This window comes from Helianthus annuus, chromosome 13, assembly GCF_002127325.2.
Source record: "Helianthus annuus cultivar XRQ/B chromosome 13, HanXRQr2.0-SUNRISE, whole genome shotgun sequence".
NCBI lineage: Eukaryota > Viridiplantae > Streptophyta > Magnoliopsida > Asterales > Asteraceae > Helianthus > Helianthus annuus.
This window is the reverse complement of record NC_035445.2, coordinates 96519189-96525807: the sequence shown is the minus strand read 5'-3', so window position 1 is coordinate 96525807 and position 6619 is coordinate 96519189. Positions and strand designations below refer to the sequence as shown.

At 36.9% G+C, this 6619-nt stretch overlaps 1 long non-coding RNA gene across 1 annotated transcript; it reads right to left on the bottom strand.

The window, feature by feature from the left end:
* Nucleotides 1-2349: 2349 nt before the first annotated feature.
* Nucleotides 2350-3005, bottom strand: LOC110903029. Its single transcript, XR_002571610.2, has 3 exons — nt 2854-3005; nt 2698-2761; nt 2350-2602 (listed from the first exon to the last, which is right to left on the bottom strand). It is a non-coding gene; the product is annotated as an uncharacterized LOC110903029 (long non-coding RNA).
* Nucleotides 3006-6619: the final 3614 nt, after the last annotated feature.

Genomic DNA, 6619 nt, shown 5'->3' with positions numbered 1-6619 from the left:
CGATGACATCATCCTAGAACACCTCAAATCTTAGTGATTTCACGGTTAAAAGTTAAGATTCAAAAGATAGAAAGGTGTAGGAGTGCGTGTAGATCAAGAAAGTATAAGATTTAGGTTGAAAACTTACAAAAATCGCGAGAGATCTGAAGAAATAGCAGCTAGAACGAGTGAGTAGAGAGAGAGAGAGCTGTCAACATCAAGTGAGGTTGACATATGGGGTATTTATAGGGTTTCCATAAATGGAAAGGGGAATAAGTGGCTGGTCGATCGAGTGGCAACTCGATCGGGTGGCAGCTCGATCGGCTGGCCACTCGATTCGAGTGCCTAGTGCGATGAGTTTTGCGATTTCGATTCGTGTGTTGAGCGTTGCAATGCGATAGAGTTTCCTATTCAAATTACTTTTAATCCCAACTACTATATCAACATACAATCATCCTAAATAACTTGCGTTTGGCGTTTGCGATTGAGTTTCGATTAATCACCACAATACAAACATAAATAAACATGCACAAGTAACACATAAAGCACACACACGTAAAACAATATCCAGAGCGTATAATTCGAGTTGCGAGTGCGATTGCGATAGCGATAAATGATCAAATATGCGATAACACATGCGATAACACATCGATTAAACCTCGATTAGTAATAGATACTCCACATAATACAACTAACGTAAAAGCATAAAAAGACTATCTACAAGTCAAAAAAGTCAAAACAGGAATTGTGCAGGGAGAGACTGATCACAATTAGCAATCTTGTCTCCCTTTGACTTCAATCTTGACTTTGACTTTGACTTTCGAAACACGGGGTGTAACAATTTCAAAACAAATTGTTTGTGCAATTAATTTTGCGTAAATGATGTTTCCTTTATATTTTGTGAAGCTATGTGGATAATAACCAATTTATTTATTAAACATAGACTAAAAAAAGTATTCAAATAAGCAAAATACCAAACTCTTAAGGAGTAGCATATTTATTGAAAAAGCAATACGCTTGGTAGGGGTAAGCAAAAGGAAAAACCCGACCCTACCTGACCATTACCCGACCCGACCCGAGAACCGATCAAATATAAAATACAGAGTCGATTCACTACCCTAAATATAGGGCCGGTTCCGGTCCATAAGTCCAAGTCGGGTTTCACCATGAAAAGAACCGAGAACCGACCCAACCAGACCCTATTTTATATGAAAAATTGGAACCGATCTAAATACCTAGGTACTTGGGTTCGGGTCGGGTTGGGTATATTTTCGGTTCGGTTCTCGGTTATTTTCGGTCCGGACCTATATTTGCTCACCCCTAACGCTTGGTTAGCCACAAATGAACAATCAATCATAGAAATGTCAATATAAATTTTAGTCAAACCTAATTGCTTATGGTATGTTAATTATAAGCTGTAGTGTCTAGTCTATCGGAAAGTCGTAGTAGTCTATCGAAAACACATGTATGAACAAACATCATTTTATAATTTATGAAGCAATATATAGCATTTAGCCCACTAAGCGGTTTCAAATGAATTGTCAGGCTTAACATTTCCGGATTGTGCTAAAGTAGTAGATACCGATTGATCAATTAAAGCAACCCTTGGGAAATCGGCTACGCTTCCTAGCCCTTGACCCAAAAGAAGTGCATGAAAAGCAGCAAGAACTTTGGGATCTAAGACGCTTGATATCTTTTACTGATTAGACCAATGCCTCTTGTTGCTACAGTAATCATACAACAAAAATTACAACTTGAATATTACACTAATCAAACAACAAAAATTACAACTAGAATATTACAAGAGGCTAAAGAGGCTAAAAGTGGAACTATTTGTAGGAAAAATTAGAAACATTGGTCACTCCAACGTGTATGAAAGTAAAAGAATATCTAAAACTTGCATATTGCATCAAGTTTGCTTACAATGTGTTTTAACTGATTTAAAGCTGTAACTACCAAGACTATTTACTTATTGATTGTGGAAGATTCTTGTTAGTATGGAGTGCAACCGCTCTGGTATGGTATATGGGTCTACGTAGACGTGGGCAATAGCCATGTTGATGTGTTCGGTTCAAAGAAGGGATGTCTTAGCCTCGTAAAAAAAGGCAGCTAATGTTGATGTAGTGTGATCGGCAATAATGGTCGTGATAGCTCCACTTGACAAATATAGTTCACAGAAATAAGGCTTCTTTCTCTAAAGATACTTCAATCCACTAAACAAAATTTTGTATGTTCTCTAAGAGCACAAAAAAATATATAGATGCATAAGTACATGGTCTTTGCAATATCACAAAGCAAGAGGATAAAGTCAACGTATATTAAATGATTTTAAGAATGTAATTCATATCCCCAATTTGTACGTCACCAATATAAGTTGTAAGATCCGTTTCATTATCAATATATCAATGCACCCATCAGTCTGTAAGCAAACTAAATACAAAACTATTATACACCTCTAGATAATCCAATCAACCCGTTTATGGGTGAACAGTTCCAAAAAATTCGCAAAAATAACTACTCACAATCAAGACTATGAACGTCGCAACAATCAGAAATCACAAACGCAAAACATATTTCAAGCCTTCAAACGCGCCAATGCGGAATGTCAGAACTCAGTCCAAGGCTTTCCAATAAGCATGTAAAAGATTAATATGGTTTTCGATTATGAATGTAAGAATTCAAAATTAAGAAGAATTAATTCATAGAATTAATACTCACAGTTGATTTGGTTTTTGGAACAAAGGCGTTTTCATCTTTAATACCAAACAATTGCTTTAAAGATCTAGGGTTTTATATCAAATGCGAAAAGGGAAAAAGTGGTTAACATATATGGATATCTTAGGATTGGAACGCAATAAGAAGTATGAATCTTACCTCTTGCAATTGAATAAAAACATCTTGCGAATAGAGGAGATGCGTGATGGAGACGAAGACATTTAGGGTTTGTAAAAAAATTGAACACAGTAAATAAGGAAGGTTATTAAGATGAAGAAGGGAATTAAAGCAAAATAGTTTTCCCTCCTAAAGCAAAAAGAGATGGAGTAAGGGATTGTCACATGACAATAATAGGCTTAAATTTATGCCATGTGACATAATTGTTTTATTTTAATAACTAGTATTGAGGACCCGCGTGTTACGGCGGGCCTTAATTCACTAATTTAGGTAAATCATGTAGACCCTTCAAATATTACACGTGTTTAAAAAATATTAAAAATTAAATTGCCTCTAATTAAAATTTTAGTATGTAAAATGTGGGACTATGTCAAACAAAGAACTTGAAATTACCAGTACTTGTAATTAAGTTAGTTATGTAAGAAATTACTGGTAGATGTAAGGTTGTCTACATCTTATTCTTCTTAGACCCTACCTTAGCTTTGCTATCGGTGAGATTTACTGAGTATGATGATGATGATATAAGAAATTACCGGTACTTGTAAATAAGTTAGTTATGTAAATCTTTTTTAGTTATTAAAAACTAAATCAAAGAAAAGTTTTATTTTTAAAACATGTTAAATTTAAAACTTTAAAATAAGTATTTATATTTTTATAAAGTTAAGTAATCTATATCTATATATCTATATACTATATATAAGCATTTCCCATGTACAAAATAGTAAATTAACACTGTTATTTTTTAAGATGGCAGACTAAAAGTCTCAGACAAAACCCACTAATTTTACAATTTTCTTCCAATTCTACCCTGCTCTCCATACATCCCCTAACAGATATCAAACCGCATAAGGAATTCGATGAATTAGGTTTTAATGAATGTGGCACATTGAATCACAAAATCAAACGTTTCATCGGTTATGGCAACGGAATCATTCTTCATTGACGATGAATTGAAACCTGGAGCAATTAATGGAAACCACCCATTGAATGCTAGCAGCAAACTAAAGATTGGAAATTGATTACATGCCTACAATTCTTTAATATATAAGGAGCGACCATTCTTTCTCTCTCTGTGTGTAACTGAAAATTGAAACCCTAACAGCCGAATATATAGATTGTTGGTTGATGGAGAGGAAGAGAAGAGTATAGAGAGGAGGGATGAGCCCAAAAGTTCTCCGGCCGGCGACAATGACACCGATGACGACGTGGGATTTGCGGTCGGTCAATCTGGACAAGATGTTTGCACCCAAATTAGTAAGTGTTCATCTTTTAAAAACCTAATTTCTATCCTCACAAAACACAACTGATGATAATCTTTCAATTTGATCCTTAATGTTTTGTTGCTGGTTATGGTAACTGTCAATTATTTTATTATATAATGAAGATCAGGATGGCGAAGACATACCTGAAGAAGAAGAAGCTGTTTCTAGGATATGTTTGGTTGAATGATGTGAAGGTGGAGAAACCTTGAAGATGAGAGACCGGGTGTTACAAGTAAATCGGACAATATTGGTTGGTATGAGAGACTGAGTGTTACAAGTAAATCTTCTTATAAATTTCTGATCTCTTTACATTGAGAGGAAGATTCGAGCCTTCTCATAAGAAAATCGGACAATATTGGTTGGTATGAGAGACCGGGCGTTACAAGTAAATCTTCTCATAAATTTCTGATCTCTTTACAGTGAGAAGAAGATTCGAGTGGTTATATGCATCGATTCAGTTCACTTTTGTGGTAGTCTTCGCGCATATTTTCTGCTAGCTGGGCTCAAGGTACTTGGTTTATTTTGGTTTCATTTTCATAAGTCGTAAAAAAAGTATGCAGTATATCTTGATAGGGGTGGTAAACTTTAAAATGTTACAACTTTATAATCGATAGCGGTTTTGGGTTTCTCCTGAGAAAGATTTAATCCACATTGGTTTTTATAGTAATGTTACGGATAGAATGTAGTTGGTGCTATGTTTGTAACAAAATTCTTATTTTTTATGCATTTCAAGAACATTAGGGTTGGATTCAGAATTTAAGTTTGACTGAAGGGGGTTGTATATATATCTGTTTTGACCTATTAATGGAGCCGAAACAAAAACCGATGGATCGGTTTTGGATTTTTAATAACCGCAAATTTCGGAGATTTTTAACCCATTTTGACCCGTTTGATACCTAACCCGCTTATGTTGCCATATCTTTTAAGTGGCTAACTTACGGACCATCTAAAACAGAGAGAAAGGGTTCCGGCCACGATTCTTACCGGATGTCGCTTATATGGAGAGATAGTCGTGCACGATTAGTCGGTTTGTAATTCTCCCAACTGTTACGCGAAGGTAATTCCCTGTTTTATATGCCACATGGCATCAGATGTGGCATATTTTCAATTATGAATTGCTCTAAAAAATCTTTTCCAAAATTATGAGTAAATTTGGTTTTTCGTTCTTCACATAAGCAGTTTTCTGTTATGTGGCATCTGACTCTTGGCATGGCCTCATACAGTGCCACATCATCAACTTATATGTAAATAATTACAAATGAGGTTGGTTGCTAGAATCAATAATGAGTTCTAAGCTCATTCCTATTTCCGTCTAATTTAAAGTTAGTTGCAAAAACAGGGAAAAATGTTATGTTCGGTGCAGCTTTTTAGGTAACCAACTTCTATCAGGCCAGAAAAAAATCATCAAAGTTTCAAATTTTATGTGAAATGTTGATGGTTTTTCTACACCTAAATTAAGTTGGTTAACCAAAATAAAAATAAGACCAATAAATTAAGGTTGTTACGATTTTAGGCAATTAGCCCGTTTCTTATGTGCGTATGGCCCAGGTTAAAAGCGATTTCCAAGTCTAAAAAGTTGGTATGTGAAGGGGTATGGTCCCAAAAGCCGCGCAAACCTCCGACCAGGTTGCGCGCGGAACCATACTCCTTATTTCAGAAAACTTATTAACATTATCCACGTGCGACCTACACGCGTTATAGTTTACCCGCGCGAGGCAAGGCTCACAAGAGGCCCAGATATCAGCACTTAGCATAAAACAATGGAAGAAATGAGCCACTCAGTAGGGAAGCGCGCGGCTACCTACAGTGGTACATAAGGGACAAGTGGCAGTAAAAGGAGCCAATGAGCGTCTAGCAGGCTCTGGTCAATCGTGCGCCACGATCGCCTGACGAGAAGTACACAAGGACGCCTACATGGCACCAATCAGAGGACGGAGACAACTGTCCCACGATCTCCACTCGTCTGCTGATGACCGAAGGACAACAAGGCCGACAACAATGACACGTGGCTCCAATCAAGGTGCGCCAGCACCAACGAGCATCTAGAAGCCACTAAGCCTCGACGCCAGTGAGACAAAGAGCATATCCGTTTTGTTGTCCGCTTCTGGCCCAAGGCCCATCAGCCCACAACCTCTTACACCTCTCCGGCTATAAATAGAGACCTTCATTCCTCAGGTTAAACATTCTATTCCCTTGGCTCTCACTCTTTACACTTAATTACTCTCAAAGCAGTCGCTTATTCTCACGCCGGAGCCTGGTTAAGAGGGAAACCCCCACATTCCCCTCTTAACGAGTAACGGTGTTCTGTTTTGCAGGTTAGATCACCAAGTCGGAGCTCAAATATCCTTAAGAAGATTAACCCTCATGAAAGGAACATAAACCCATCTAATTAATTCCCTAATTAGATCACTGTTTCTTCATTGGCGCCCACCGATTTTTTCTATAACCACCCTCATCTTCTTTTATTTGAGCTTTTGACATCTTTT